Genomic DNA, 17215 nt, shown 5'->3' on the forward strand with positions numbered 1-17215 from the left:
ATGGCTATACCTGCATCACACATTGTTATGAGCAATTCAGGCTAGTTGACTGGTGTGCATGGCAAATATATATATGGCACAATTGCACCATCATGAATGCTATCCATGCCATTAATGTTGTCAAACACCTATGTATCTGCTCTGTGCATCACCAGAACATGTAGCACACTTGCATCTGGTGTAACAACTTGATGGGTGCTCTGCACCATCAGACAGTCATGTTTAAGCCACAAAAAGAATACCTAGGTATGGCCAATAAGCTGTGTGACAGCTCATGATGACAAAGGTGGTACACTTCAAATACACATCAGTGTAGGATGTATATGGAGGTACATGAAGAAGGATGCATTGTACTCAGTTACTGGTGTGATGAAGACTGGGAACTATGGAGGTATTATGGCTTCTGATGTGGATGTCCTTCACATACCCAATACTTGTGTTACATACAAGGACATAGTCAGTACTGTGACCACATGCTGGTGGATGTTCCATTTACCATCAATCCCAGAACACAGGTGACATATCTGTTGGTCTGATTATAGGGTGTGCTGTTCACATTATACTTGGGTTGTGCATTTGTTTTCATGATGTAACAAATTCCCCCATGTTTTCTTATCATTGCAGGTGTTGTCATGGCAGCAGTCATTGGTATATGTTGATATCGTCTGTATTATACTAATATCACAGTTGGAGTCAATGAATGCCCACAATCTGTAGTCCTTCAAGCAGCTACTTGGACTCAGGATGTGTATGTCATCTGTGATGTCCATCACTTAAATAATGGACAGGAAAGGGCCTAGCAAACAAACCTGATATATGGACCTGATCACTGGACCTGAGATATAGGTCACTTCACACATTTCAACATAGTGAGATGCCACGTATGTGATACACTGGTCTATCTACTTGGTGATATAGCTGTTTATGGCTACATCTGACAGTGCTGATTGAATACCTCAGCATGGATTTATGTCAAATGCCTTGGCCTGATCAAGTTCCACAGGATGATAGTGTTGTCATCATGCATGCCCTTGATGACCCATTTGAGACAATCATCAGATGTAACAGACATGATATAGCATTAACAATTCACACAGATCTGTTGCACACAGCCAGGATATTACTAGTATCCATTTAGAAAATGTCCATGATGACATGTTGGTCTACCTCCCAGTTGGGAGAGTCAGGATGTGTCTATAAATGCATGCATGCATCAGGTGGTGTCCAACCCAACTCAGATGGATGCATGTTGATGTATACCCTTCTACAGGAACATAACCTATGTGGAGGGTGTGTTGAAGTGTGTATTCAACTGTATCAAGAAGGTATATGTGCTGAGTCACGCCATAGGTGATCTGTGATTTTCTCATAGCCCATTGACTCTGTGTGATAGGCTTGGATGAAAGTAAAATGGTGCATACTGCCTATCTTGATCTGGCCTAGAGTTTTGACACAATCCCTCATGCAGACATCATTGAGATACTCTCCCAGCTGGGAATTAACCCTTACATCACTAGATGGGTAACCAATTGGCTCTCCAACAGAACACATACTATGAAAGTTGGTGAATCAACCTGTACCAGTAGATCTGTCACCACTGGCAAATCCCAGGGATCTGTGCTTGGCCCTTTACTGTTTGGAATCTATTACTCGACAGCTCAGGCTACAGTAAATGAACTTTGGCTTACCAGGTTTGCTAACTGTTGCATATTGGGTGCAATCATTGAGTTCACCGATGATGATAACATACTACAGGAGGACCTAACACAGACAAATGACTGTTGACAAAGCCACACAATCTAGAGATAAATGCAGAAATGTGTCTTTATTTTGTCCTTCTGAAAAGTGGAATTCCATGCTAATTACAACATTGACAACAGTCCTGCTATGCTGAAACCCAGTGATGCAAACACTGGAAAAACATGTATATAGCAATCTGAGCTTTGACCACCAAGTGTCCACACTGGTATTGAAAGCCTGTGTTATGCACATCATATGTCATGCCATCATATTCAGATCTCAGGATTGTATAACACCACTGTACTTGAACCTCATCAGAACACTAATAGAGTATAATGCTCTGTTTTACATGTAGCTCACCAGACACATGCAGCAGGTGGAGAGACCACAAGGGTTTCTCATCAAGAAAACACAGAGCTTACAAACCGTGCCATGGCGCATGTGGATAGATTGGAAGCCATGCCATTGTAATCTGTATCATATAGGATGACATGACTTCTGCCTGGCCTCCAGGCCAGACTCTGATCCTGCCTTGGTGAGAATAGTGCATATCCACAAATCAGATATACTGTAGCTGATGGCATCAGCAGTGTCTGTTGAGGAGCATATGGCAATAACAGTGTCCCTCATACTGATGTAAAAGGCTCTCTGTAATGTTAAGCAAGAACACAAACACACACACACACACACACACACACACACACACACACACACACACACACACACACACACACACACACACACAAATACACACACACACATACACACATACACTTGACTGCAGTGAGAATACAACCCCTGCCTATCTATGTACACAGACTACAGACATCTGTATTTAAGGCAAGCACCAGAGCTAAAGTCTGAAAGTCTGATTTTGAGCATCTCAGAAAACACTTTATAGCTGGTGACAGCAGCAGTGTCTGTTGAGGAGAATATGGCAATAACAGTGTCCCAAATGGTGGTGTAAAAGACTCTCTGAAATGTCAAGCAAGAGCACAAACACACACACACACACACACACACACACACACACACACACACACACACACACACAAAGACACATGCCCAGTTGACTACAGTGAGAATAGAACCCCTACCCAAGTACACCGACTACAGACTTCAGCACTTTACACAAACACCAAGATAGCACAAATATGACTTTTACAAGACTGCAGGTCAACTTATAGTGGATAACATCAGCAGGCCATGTTGAAGAGAATATGTTGGGAGGCCTGCATGAAATGGAAGTGTAGGCTTGTGCAACTATCAAAATGCTGTCAATCCATGGCACTAGAGCAGTAACTGTAGGATATACACTTCTGCTCTTCTGTCTGAACACACACACACACACACACACACACACACACACACACACACACACACACACACTTGAGTGGTGTGAGAACAGAACCCCTATCTCTCTAAGTACACAAACCACAGAACTCAGTATTTTACGTAAGCACCAGAGCACAAGTCTGACTTTTACAAGACTGTAGGTCACCTTATAGTGGATGACATCAGTGGGCCATGTTGGAGAAAAATGTTGGGAGGCCTGCATGAAATAGATGTGTAAGCATGTGTAACTATCAAAATACTGTCAATCCATGGTATTAGAGCAGTAATTATAAGATACACACTTCTGCTCTTCTATCTGAACATACACACACACACACACACACACACACACACACACACACACACACACACACACACACACACACACACATCATTGACAGCATTGAGAACAGAACCCCTACCTATCTAAGTACACTGACTACAGACTTCAAGCACCGCAACAGCACAATTCTGACTTTTACAAGACTGCAGGTCAACTTATAGTGGAAGACATCAGCAGGCCATTTTAGAAACAAGATGTTGGGAAGCCTGCATGAAATGGATGTTTAAGCTTGTGCAATTATCAAGATACTGTCAATCCATGGCATTGGAGCAGTAACTGTTGGACATACACTTCTGCTTTTTTGTCTACACACACACACACACACACACACACACACACACACACACACACAAACACACACACCCACACACCCACACACCCATGCACACACGCACGCACGCACACACACACACACACACACACACACGCATACACACACACATCATTGACATCAGGGAGAACAGAACTCCTGCCTATCTAGGTATACAGACTACAGAATTCAGTACTTCATGCAAATGTCACAGTAGAAGTCTGACTTTTACAAGACTGTGCATCAACTTATAGTGGATGACACCAGCAGACCATGTTGGAGAGAAGATGTTTGGAGACCTGCATCGGTTCATAGCTTCATAGGTTCTTATGAGGTTACTAGCCTAATGGGTCTAGAGCATTTATAAGCCTAGCCATGTAAAAACACAATGATCCTTATTGAGCATAGTCAGATGGTCATTGTTAGCAGAGGGATTTTGTGATCAGCACTGACTGGGCCTGTCCATGAGGGACATAGGAGCCACCCTAGGGGTGAATTTACAAACTCCCATTCAGTTGTCAAGGTTGTCCTTGAACAGGGTCATTAAGGAGCACTGTTTCACATGCAGTAGGACGTGCTGGAGGGACAGATTCATCACCCAGAGACTCCCTATGCTGTGGAACAAAATCCCGGTACATGTGAGGCAGAGCACCTCGCTGGCCTTGTTCAAGAGAAATCTTGACCAATGGATGGGAGATCGCATATATACCCCAGGGACTACCTCAGTGTCACTGCTTGACAGAGGCACAGCAAAATAATGGGCATAGTTTCCTTCAAACTAAAGGGGTGGCGAAAGCCACAAAACTCTGGGCTAGGCTTATAAATGCCCTTGGGCAGATAGCCTAGTATGAACCTATGAACCTATGAACCTATGAAGTAGGAGCCTATTACAGAGGAGTGGCAATCATTGGGACATATATCTCTTTCCTCAGCATGGTCTGTTTATGTCACAAACTTGGTTGAGATCCCTGGAGCAAGTTAGTCCTGCCCCATTTGATTTGCAGATGTCCAGCATCTCCAGGGTCTATGACTTCTCTGTAGGCCAGGCATAGGTCACCTCTCAGCAGCCTGCATGATATTGAGTAAAGTGACAGTTCTATCAGTCTTTCCATGTATGTCATGTTTTGGTGACCCTGAAGTATCCTGTGACAAACCTCTGTGTTTTCTCCAGTTGCTGGTGTCTGGTGAGGTACAGACAGAAAGAAGCATTGTACTCAGTTAGTGGTCTGATAAGGGTAGAGTACGGTAGAGCTATGACCTCCCTGGTCTTGGATGTGTTGGCCTTATTTATGAGGTGCACAATGTAGTATGTCTGTCTCACCACTATGGACACATAGTGGCTGAAGTGTAGATTGCTAGCAACATGTGTTTCAAAGTCTTGCAGCACTGTGTTTGACCACAGAGGGGTGCTAAGTATATCATAATTAGCAGGAGTATTTTATTGCCAAAAGAGAAAATGAGGCATTTTTTGCTTTAAGGTTCAGTCTGTGAGTTTCATGCCAATCATGTTTCTGTGACAGCCCCTTCTGTAATATGTTAACATTTTTTGTGAAATGTATATGACCATGTTCAGTTGACAGTCATCTGCAAACTTTGCCTGGGCTTCAGAAAAATAGTTTCCAAACAGTTGAGGGCCAAACGTTGTGGTATTCCTCTGGTAAGTGGTCTAGTGGTAGAGGTGCAGTCCCCAACTTTGACAGTGTGTGTTCTGTCGATGAACCAGTTGGCTATCCATCTAGTAATGCATGTGTTAATTCCCAGATGGGAGATCTTCTCTATGATACCTGAATTGGGGATAGTGTCAAAGGCCTTGGATATCTCATCATAGGCAGTTTGTTCTGTTATCCCACATCCAGGTCTTTGGGGACAGTATCAAAGAAGTTCACTACATTTAATAATCAAGATCGACCCTTGACAAAACCAAAATGGGTTGGATCAAGTGTGTTGAAAATAACTTATGTTCCTGTGGATAAGGTCTATGCTAAATCATTCCCTAACCTTGCAGATGAGGCTTTTTAGGCTAATGGGTCAGTAGTTCTAATTCTGCATTTTAGATTGATGGGCACTGCATACCACACAACATTTGATATTCATTTCTGTAGTGTAGGTAATATATCTGTGGAAAAAGACTGAGACACCAGGGTTGCAGTGCTTGGGGGGAGGCATCACATGGCTGTATTGTAAATATGTGGCATATTGTTAGATATGGCCTTCAGTTTATTATGTTTACACATGCAATTTCATGTCATAGACAGGAAATGGACAGTAAACAGCAGTAATACATAATAATATTTACTTTTCCATAGTGTGGTGAGCAGTGGGTATGTGTGATAGCTGGCAAAATGTTTGCTCATGAAAGATACACATTTTTAGTGCTATTCATGTTTGCGGATAGTTAAGCAGTACACAAATGTGAGCCACATTGCTAAAGTATGAGAGCTAGAATTGAGACTATGAAACACACCTGCTGCTTAACTAATTCTGTGGCAGCAGCTGTAAATGCATTGACACATTTCTTTTTGAGCCCAGATGATACTGAGTTGGAATCCAGGTGTATCTAATACTTCTGAATTATTTTAAATAAACATTGATAATACAATGACATGAATTCTTTATAGTACAAGTATTGTTGTGTGTTGGCATAGCACAATGAGGTTAAGCAGCATTGAGCAGCAGTAACTGCAGCATTTTACCACCTCTCATCATTGCTGAGCATTGGTGCTCAATGCACATTGCTGTGAAAGCATACAGCCCAAAAAGTGAAGCTATCTGTTGCTTTTTCTGCTACTTACATGTGTTGTATTTGATTCTACTTTTTCACCAAATTAAAGGAGTTAAAATGGAGTAGATAGGAAAGTGGTGAAATGGGGACCAAATATGGGGAATAACAAAGGGAAAGCAGTACAAAAGTGTGCATGAGGGGGTAGGAAAGAACCATAGCTATCAATTTCTTTAACAGTATAAACTGAAAATATGTGCAGAATATTAACTGAATTTGGACTGTCACCTCCACAAAGTCAATTGAACTGAATCAGGTATGTCAAGAAGACATGTGTGAAATGGAGAGCTATTTTATTTTGGTGGGACAAGTGCCCATTTTTTTTCCAGTAAGAGAGGAATGTTAGGGAAGGGACATAGGAATGTCTGGGTCAGGTATGTTTGGTAAATGAGGAAGAAATTGCAAACATATAAAACAAACAAAACAAGAGACAGGAACAGCGATGGACACAAAAGGTTGGGGGACACCATGACTGGGGTAAGGGAGGGGACAATTCAGGCCTATGCCCTTCAAGCTTGGAGACAATGAGAATTGAATCTTCATCCACTGGACTGTCATCACTGTCACCTTACTCCTCTGGTGGCTGGAGTTCTTGACATCTCCTCCTCCTCCCATGGACCACGAGGGAAAGTAGCCTCTCCATCCAGCATAGGTGTACACCAGTGGTGCGGCACATAACCTTATGTGCATCCCTGGCAACTTGTTGCAGGTGATGAAATCACTACCTATGCCACTGCTGCCAGAGGGTACCATTGCACCAGCTTCCAGGGTAGGACTACCTGCGGGTGCAGGTTATGCAGAGGCAGCAGAGGCAGTGCTGCCAGGTTGGCTTCCAGATGTGTTGTGCTTTGTTGCTGGAGTCAGTAGAACAGGGGCAGGCTGATCCACATGAGCTGGCCTACCTCACTGTGCTGTGGAGCATTTGGTGATATGGTACACATGGATGACAAGGAAACATTTTGATGACACATAAAAGAAAATAAAAAAGAGAAATAAGGGTTGGGGTGAGAGAAAAAAAGAGATAAAATTAGTATCATCATATGTGACACAGAATGCCATTACTACAATTATACATCTTAAGTATTACATTTTAAGTATACCTCCTGCCAGATACACACTATACTTACAGGTTGCTAGAAGTAATCAGTGAAATGTGCATATATTACACATATGCATGTTCCAGTTATACAGATTACAGTTTAAAGCAGGGCATTTTTTGCCACTGCTATAGAGTTTGTAATTTAATATAAACATTATTGAAGAAATAACAGTATTGTATATTGTTTAGTTGTGAATACCCACAATCTCTGACTACAGTCTAATATTGGACTCTTTACAATTGATTTGTGCTACAGACTAATGCATGTGTACTTGATTTTACAGTTGGAATATGCATACTTAGTTTGATACAACTCTACAAAATACCCCGAAAAGCTATCTTTAACTTTTAATGCTACAGTAACACTTCTCTTCTGCTGCATACATACCATTTGCTTCCCTCAATCTTTCCAATCAAGCAGTATGGGCCTGCATATTGAACTCATGTTCCCTGGCAGCTCGGGAAAGAACAGAAAAGAACAGAAGAGCTATATACATACCACTCTTGTCTATATTAAGCTTTCTAAATCTTAAAGTACTCTCTTTATTTCATACTAACAGAGCTGTGGCATGTCCACAGTCTCAAATTCTTCCAACCAGTGGATGAGAGTATCCCTTTTTTTTCCTGTGTAGTTCATTAAAATGATGCCTATGTTGCTCTCCAGTGCATAGTATATCAGAGGTACTGTATACAGCCATGGCCAAACTATTAAACACCTCAGCCTTGTACTGGAAGCCAGAATAGTCCCCCTCCAGAAGCCATTGACTGTGGTGCTTTACCAGGAGTCCAATAAATATCCTGGACTACTGAACACCACAGCTCTGTGCCCTAAACCTGGCACCTTCCCCACTAACACCAGCTATATCTACCAGCAGAACTAAAGCAATGGAGACTGGTGCTTTCCTGCCAATTCCAGTCATCTCATTTACTGGTAGTGCACAAACCCAAGCAATGCATTTGTGTGATGTTAAGAGGAGAGTAACAGTGCCAAACAATGAGAAATGAAATAATTGCAACTGGAAGGTTAATTTGATAATCAGCTTTAGTTTGAAGGGTGTCTACTAATGTAGCCTGGAAATAAATATTGGAAATTGGAAGGTAACTGTGTTAGGTGAGTTAGGTTTGCAGACATGCACTGGGGGCATAAATGTGATGACCTGACACATTTGTTTTTACCTTTATACACTGAGAAAATTTATTTTTACACTGTGAGATTCAAACTTAGGCATGAAGGACAAAACATTTTCTCCCACAGCATTCATTTTCCATCTTTGTCAAGGATGAAGTGCTGCTCAGACATAGTTAGGAATCATATATAAATATGAGTAAAAGTATGAGCTGTTACACATGTATGTGTGTGACCTGACAAGGTTATTAGATATAGATCCAGTTGTGTATGTGTCTTAGGCAAATGTGAAGCCCATGCAAGTCCAGTTAGTAGAATTATACTTACAGCAGTATACCCTTAGTCATACATCTAAAAACACAATAATGGTGTCTCATCCCTCATACATATAATTCCTATCAGCTTCATTATCTAAAGTGTTAAAAGTGAGATTGAATATAGTAGGAAGTGGAACAGTAAACATGTATGGAATATCCTGTATTAGAATCCAGGAACATGTGTATGGTGGTCCTACACTTAAACCTGTTCCCACAAGAATGTTAAAATAAGACTTGTCTATGTTTCAATTGATTGCTATAAACTGCACTGTCACAACAGTAAGAAAAAAGGTTGCACACCCTGCACTAGAATCCATGACCATCTGTACTCCAACCCAACACTTAACACCTGCTGCCACATGACTAGATACATGATATTCCCTAATTTACTATTCATTCGTAAGGTCTCTTTGTTAACTGCTGCAGAATGCCACTTATTGGGTTTGCTCAATGTCCAACAGAATAAATTGAATGTATCCAGGTTCTATTTTTGGCTGTCTGGATCCTGTCTACAGGTGTTCTGTCTGCTTCTTGGGTGGTTCAGTTGTCCAGTTTGTGCATTGCTGTGCTTTGGGCAAATGAAATAAGCACAGCCAAACCTGACATTCATTACCTTAATTTCCTGTGATTGGGCTTAGCACTGAATCATGCAAACACTGGCCCAAAAATAAAATAAAAAAAAACAAGAAATAAAAGAAAATAAAAGAAAAAAGTGGCAACTAGTTGAAATGAAGGAAAGCAATCTATGACATACACACCCGAAAATGTTGGTGCACATGAAATATGTCTATAGAGGTCTGGATTTGAACTCTCGCTCCACTGAACCTTCATAACACAGGAAGGGTGCCTTATCCCTCTTTGCCACACAATCAGCTTTACAGCAAGGAACTGAAATTATTCTGCATGCAACCACCTGTAACATCATCTACCGTAATATTAAACCATACAAATGTTATTTGTACATTTATTATTTTTGGATGTAGTGCATTAAGTGATCATACAACCAGTTATGACAATTGCTTGCAAATATACAGCTCTTTCTTATCTCTCTGTGTTTGTTGGTCATTCTTCTCTTATCTGACCAGTAATCTGAGACATGCTGGCTTTAAGCCATTCTATTAATGTTAATGAACAGAACCTGTGAATTGTTTGCTGCTTACTTATATCTCCAACCTTACATCTAACACTTGGTAAGTCTAACCTGACACACCCACTGGATGTAGGGCAGCCTGCAGTGCTGTTATGTTGTCCTTCTCCCAACCAGTAATCATTCATAGCTGCAATCCATTACAAACAAACACTGAGGGAGTGCCTGCACTATGTTTACATTTGATACGTGGTGCCAAGTTTTTCGGATTCAACAATTCTAATCAGTTCATGAGAAATTTGCATCTTCACCATGCTAACAGCCCTGGATCTACACCATATGAAAAGGCAACCATGTAGCTAAGAAAGAGGTGAGGAGACTTGTTTATCTGGAGAGCACAGAACAGAGGCTGTTACGTTTGGATATATCTGCACAGAGGATTACTGATCTTGAGAAGGTATGCTTGCATTTTGTCAGCTACATACTGCATATGCTGAAATGCAATTAAGAAAAATCTGAAGCAAAGGCTTTGACACTTTTATCTGTACACATTAATTAGAAGTGTAGTGATGCATGGGCATGTTCATCAAGACATTTCACAGGTATACATGATTGGCAATACCTTAAAATGGAATCTTCTGTGATAAAGCTGTAGACATGTTTCAGGGACAGTTCATTTAATAACACTTTTAGCATTTCAAAGATGGTTTGTTAGCAAAATGTGTCATTTGCCTGTCCTTTTGGAGGGGGGAGGCAAAGCTGGATTTCTGTTATGGCACAAATAAGGATATGTTGCTACTGTTACTCTCCTTGTTTACATCTAGCCTGTTGTTCATATTTCAAATCTATAGACTGTTTTATGTTTCTACAGTGGATAATACTGAGATACTGCTTTTTCTGTTTTATCTGGGAACATTTCTTTTGTAGGTATGTGATACTTGTGTGTATTATTCTTCTGTTGTGTTTTACGACACCTAGGACTATGCCACCCAGGCATCTTAATCCTCTAAGACCACCCTTCACTGATGCTATAAACCAGTTTATCATCAACACTTTTAGGCAAGGCAACATGGCGCCTTTCAGCTTGAAAGGGGATGTGGAGCTATGTCAAGCAGAATGCAGATTTGGTGGCAGATTGTAGGCAATGTTAATGCCATGGGTGGCCATGGCAGGACATATAAACAGGTGCACCATAAGGCCACTGACATGATTACATCTGCATGGAGGAGAGCAATCAGATGGGTACCAGGGAGGGCTGCTACAGATCCACCACTAACACCAAATGAAGAGTTTCTATCTATTGTCAGGGATCCAGAAAGTTCCCAGAAAAGTGCAGATCAGCATGTCCTTGACACTGGTGTGACTGTTTATGGACAGCAAGCATGTCCCAGGAAGAGATTCCAGGTAGGCTTTTGTATCTCAATTGTTGAATACTCTTGTATAGTAAAACAATTTAAATCAATATGTTACTTCTGTTTCACAAGAATTTATTTTTTTTGGGGGGTTGAATATTGCTACAGTTATCAACACATTCTAACTGATTAGCTTAGGTTGGACTTGTCATCCAAGTTCTGGTTGAATGTATAGTTAACGGACATATAAAGAGATAAAAGTATTACCCCCTGTGTTAATGTTAATTGTGATAATGTTGTCCTTAACTTTTGCTTAACGTTTTCCAGGACCATCTCACTTGTAGAGGATAACCTCATCTTCAGATGTTAAGCCAAACTTTTTATGTCAGTACTGATGAGCAATTCAAATAAATATTTTAGTGAGTGATGTTGATGTATGGACTACTGTGTGCATTGCTGTACTGTCTAATATTGGCAGCATTGTTGTTTTGTTAACATATACTGGAATATTGTAGTTTAGGAATTAATTGTTCTTCTGCTTGTTCCTTATTATCACAGGTGATCCTGGTAGTGGAAGTGTGGAACTTCTACCAACTGATGTCAGTGTATCAGCAAACTCTGATGATGATGTTGGCCAAACAGATGCACAGTTGGGGAGTGCAGAGGTTGAATCTGACACTGAGGTTAACATACAACCATCCCCTGCAATTCCATAGGACAAAGTCAGTAAGCCTACCCATTCCAGTGAACCCTCAGATATTGGACAGGTGGATGGTATGGCAATTGATCAGGGAAGTGTGGTTACTGTGGCTTCAGTGCCTGTTGACTAGTCGTAGCCAATGTGTGGGTGAGGTGGCATGCAGGAAGGCTGTTAGGGGTGCTCAAAGGAGGCCTGCTGTCCATCCTCCACCTTATCCAGATGTCTCTTTCCATGCCACTTAACACATGTTTAGGGTTTTCATGGAGGCACAGGCAAGTTCCCATAAGTGGTTCAAAGAAATGCTTAGGGTTGTAGATGTGGCAAATGCTGACATGCATGACTGCCTCCAGCATGTTGCCAATTCAATAGATTGGATGAATAACACGTTGGAATATGGGCTGTCTGTGATGGAATGAGCGGTATCTATAATGGAACTTTTGCTGGGAGGAGAATGGCATCCTTATGAGTGTAGGTCAGCCACATCATCTGTTGTTAGCCAGTTTGGCTGTGCCCAATCACGCTCCCATAGTGGCTGTATGTCTACTGCTTTACCAGTGGATGAGCTTTCCACACCAAGATGTGGCAGGCCATGGGATCATGGTCCTGGGAGTCCCAATGAGAGGAGCTCATCCAGCAGACATTAGCCACATTGAGGTAGCAGCAGTGCATATGACTGAGGGTATGGATGAGCTAGTGCAACTCCTAGCAGAGCCAGTTCTTCAGTTCTTGTGGTTGGGGGCAACAACAATGAGCTGCCACCTCTACCACTCACATACCAATTTCACCTGGAGGACCCCTACAGACACACACACACAACAGTTACAGAGTTCAGCCATGCAGCTTAAAACTCATTTTGTCTCACTGGCCATATCTTGGTATATCCAAATGTCTGTCTGCTTCTCTTTCTTACTCATACATATTCACCAAGCTTTTGTGTCAGCCTAGGCTTCCTGCCCCCACGCACAATACCCTGTGCAAGTGTTGATAGTTGTGCCATATCCTTGTTTTGTATTTTTTGGATTCAGAGCTACATACGTTTTGTGTCTGATGTTCAGGGTGCTTAGCTGACTTAGTTCTTAGTATATCTGCATTTGTGATGTTGAACTGGTAATTGTACTTTTGGCTTATATTTGTCTTAGAAAGTTAGATAATTGATAGCATCAAAATGTCCCAACTTTATTGTGAATGATCTTGTGAGGGCTGTGAAGTCTGAAACTGCAATGTGTATCATTAATGTCTAACTTCTCTCTTTAATGATTTTCCAGTACAAATGCATGGTGCTAAACTGAGAGCATGCAGTGATCATCATTACTTTAGAGAGGTATGGCTGTGTGAATCATTGATGCCTGAGGCCTACTACTTAATAATGGACACATATAAGTTGAATAATTCTCTGCTGTCACATGTTAAGGTTATTTCTGTACAAGTCTCCCACCTTTTACTCTACCAAATAACAAAATGGAAGGATATGGCATTCATTCATATTATTACACAATATACTCCAGGTTCAAAACTTACCTTGTAAATTCAGCGGTTGCAACAGTTTTAGTTTAGGGCTGACTTTGTCTGATGCAAGTAGTACAGAGCCAATACATAGGTAGGTAAAGATTGTGAAAGTTGCCTGGCATCAATGTTACTATATGTGTGTGCAGGTCCACTTTTGAATCATAAAATACTGAAATCTCGAATTTCAGTATTTCAAGACCAGAATGTCGAAAGTGCAGTTATTCGAAACTGCACTTTGTTGAATCTAAGTTTCCCGAATTCATGATAGATGTGGTGTGCACTTTATTGTTTACTGTCTCTTTAAGGTTAGTGTGGTTTGGGATTTCTACATGGCTGACGACGTTTGTTTATGTACAGAGATTCAGGTAGGTGTTTAATTTTTAAGGGTTTTGGGTAGAAATTTGTTACTTTTTAATTTTTTTGATGAGTTTTAGGAGTAGGTTGGGGTAGGCAGGTGAGTGAGTGAGTGTGTGTGTGTGTGTGTGTGTGTGTGTGTGTGTGTGTGTGTGTGTGTGTGTGTGTGTGCACACGTGCATCTGACAGTGCTGAATGTAGTGATTTTTGTATGTGTAGTGTGTGCGTGTGCTTGTGTGTGTGTGTGTGTGTGTGTGTGTGTGTGTGTGTGTGTGTGTGTGTGTGTGTGTGTGTTATTACCAAGTATAAATATGACTGTAATAGGAGTGTAGGGCACATAATAGTAGGTTTGTGTTTGTTTTTTCCTAGTCAGTGCAACATCGGAGTTGGTATATATATATATATATATATATATATATATATATATATATATAAGTAGCAGGGGGTGGGGGGCACAGTGAGGCTTGCCCCCCAGCAAGAACATATGGTTGTCTTATTTTTTGAGGTATTTAGTGTTTTTGTGGGTTTTGTCGGTGGGAGGGTTGGATTTTTATTTGTGTTTTGTAATTTACAATTTTTATCTTTCATTATTGTATAGATTCATGTTTGTGAGTTTTACACATTCTCGTCTCGAAATACTGAAATTCAAGATTTCAGTATTTTGAGATTCAAAAGTGGACCCATGTATGCATAGAAGGAAGGTTTTATGCCCTTAAGTGGTGACTGAGTGTGCTGTGCATTGTCTTTTAGCCAGTGCAAGGGCATATTGAGCATGCCTACATCTGCCTACATCCACAGCAGCTGCTGGTCCTCCTCTGACTCCTCATCTGTGTGTGGCTGAGGTGACCTTTGCATTGGTGGTGGGATGTGTGCTTCTTCCTTTGTTAATATTGCTGAAGCTGTTTTCTCAGGATGATGTTGTGTATCATGGCACATACAGTGAATATTTCAGTACATGAATTGTACTGCAGGGCTCCCCAGATGTATCTAGGCATAGGAACCCAGACTTCAGCAGCCCAAACACAAGCTCTATGATATTTCTGGTTTGAGCATGTGACTCATTATGGCATTCTTCAGCGCATGCGTGTGTCTGGAAATTTCAGATGGGTATCATAATCGATGGTTTCATTACATAACCTGTATCCCCCAGTAAATGCTCCCATTAGGTATCCCCCATAGCAAGCATCTGATACAGTTGAAAGGTGTGCCAGATACACGAGTCATGGCAACTGCCAGAATTGCCAGCACATACGTTCAAGATGATTCCCTTGGCATTACACACAACCTGGCAGTTAGAACAGTGGAAGCCCCTTCTATTAATGTAGAGCCTTCCTTGTTCCCTGTGTGGTGCCTTAATTTCTGTATGCGTGCAATCTATGGCACCCAGTATTTCAGGGTAGTGTGCTACAGGGTAGAACTCCTGTATATTTCTGGCCCCATCCTCAGGAGTATGGGAAAAATACATATGGTCACTGACATGTTGGAGCACAGCATTCAGAAATTGATGGAAGATCTTGGATGCTGATGCCTGTAACACCCCCAGCATGTCCCCTGTTGGTCTTTGAAAGGTACATGTAGCTAAAATTCTAAGTGCTATGCATACCTTTGTCTCCACTGGGATGGGTTCCACTCAGTTTTCCCTGGCTCTGGGTTGAAGATGACAAAGGTTGCAAAGTCTTGTAGTATGTCTGTATCCACCTTGTAGAGCTCTACAATTTCTACATCATGCTGATTGTGATAAGTTACCCAGGGTCTGAAAACTCTTCTCCTTCTTGGCCTTCGTCTGTTTGCAGCAGCAGCAGCATAGACTTCAACCTGTTGCACATACACATGAATTCAAGCAACAGCAGCCCCTAACATTGTTTCTGTGGAGATTCCTTTCTGTGGCTGTATTTCAATAGGTTTTAGAATTCACAGGGGAAAACCAGCACTGAGTCTACACGGTTGCTTTATAGCTTGTTGAAAAGCTCCTCCATCTTGAATTGATTAATTAGCATACAATTCAGCTGCTTATGCTATAATTAGCATGCCACTGTGTTTACCTTGTTTGTGCAGCGGTGCATGCTGCTTACTGAACCCAAAATGTTGCACTAAAATGTAGGTGTTATTGAATCTGGCTGTTTACTATGAAACATAACAAAAAATGAATGTCTATTGCAAAAGACAACACTATACAGCAATACACAGGCATTGTTTTTTTTATGAGTGACACACTTACACTTATATCATAGAGTCAGATGAGATCTCACTGGAGTGTTTTAGTGTTTCCAGGCAAGACACTGAAAGAAGGCTTTAGACCATAAACACAGGAAATTATTATGTGAACACCAATGCTTTCCATGTCCTTATTGTTTTCCTTATTCTGAAGCACATAAATTATATACTGAAAATGTTTGTGTTTGCACTGCTAATATATATACATTCCTGAGTGTCTGAATTTATGCCTTATTTCTGTGGTTGCATAACCTTTGCAGTGCTGTGAGATATGTAAACAGATTCTTCTACAACTAAATTGCTTTCATGATTATCAGTGTGGGGACAGAAGATTAGGTAATCAGACCTCACTAGTTCATCTGTGGAAATACATACAGGGACATTATCGTGCATTATGCAATGGTTTGTATTGCTACATCACTGCTCAATTGCCTGGGGTTCAGTCCTGCGGTGACTGCAAGGTGCTTGCACGCTCCTTTGTGTCTGTGCAGGATTTGTCCTAAAGATAAGCACCTTAGGTTTATTGACCACTCAACTGTCTATGCATACAGATTTAGTTTTCTTAAGGCACATGTGTAAGTTGCACCTGAAGAACGGCATGAAGGCCCAGTACATGTACTTGGTTAGCATATGATTAAATACAGTATTACATATCAAACATTTGTTTTTTATGGTATTGCACAATCATTTTGTAATGCTGATTTCAAGCACTCACTAACATTAGCAAATATAGTTCATTTCACATTCAGCTATATATTTTACTTGCATTTTTCTTGTGTCTATGCAGGAAAGCTACATGTCTGCCCTAGTAGTGTTAGCTTCTTATATCTGATGTGTGCAAAAAGGAAATTTCAAATTGATAGGCTCTTGAACCTAAAGCAGTATTTTTATGCACTCTCGTGCACTTAAAAAATAAACTTCAAAGTAAAAACATATATATATATATCATATGT

Source organism: Protopterus annectens, chromosome 2.part2 (genome assembly GCF_019279795.1).
Source record: "Protopterus annectens isolate FY-2018-M chromosome 2.part2, PAN1.0, whole genome shotgun sequence".
NCBI lineage: Eukaryota > Metazoa > Chordata > Ceratodontiformes > Protopteridae > Protopterus > Protopterus annectens.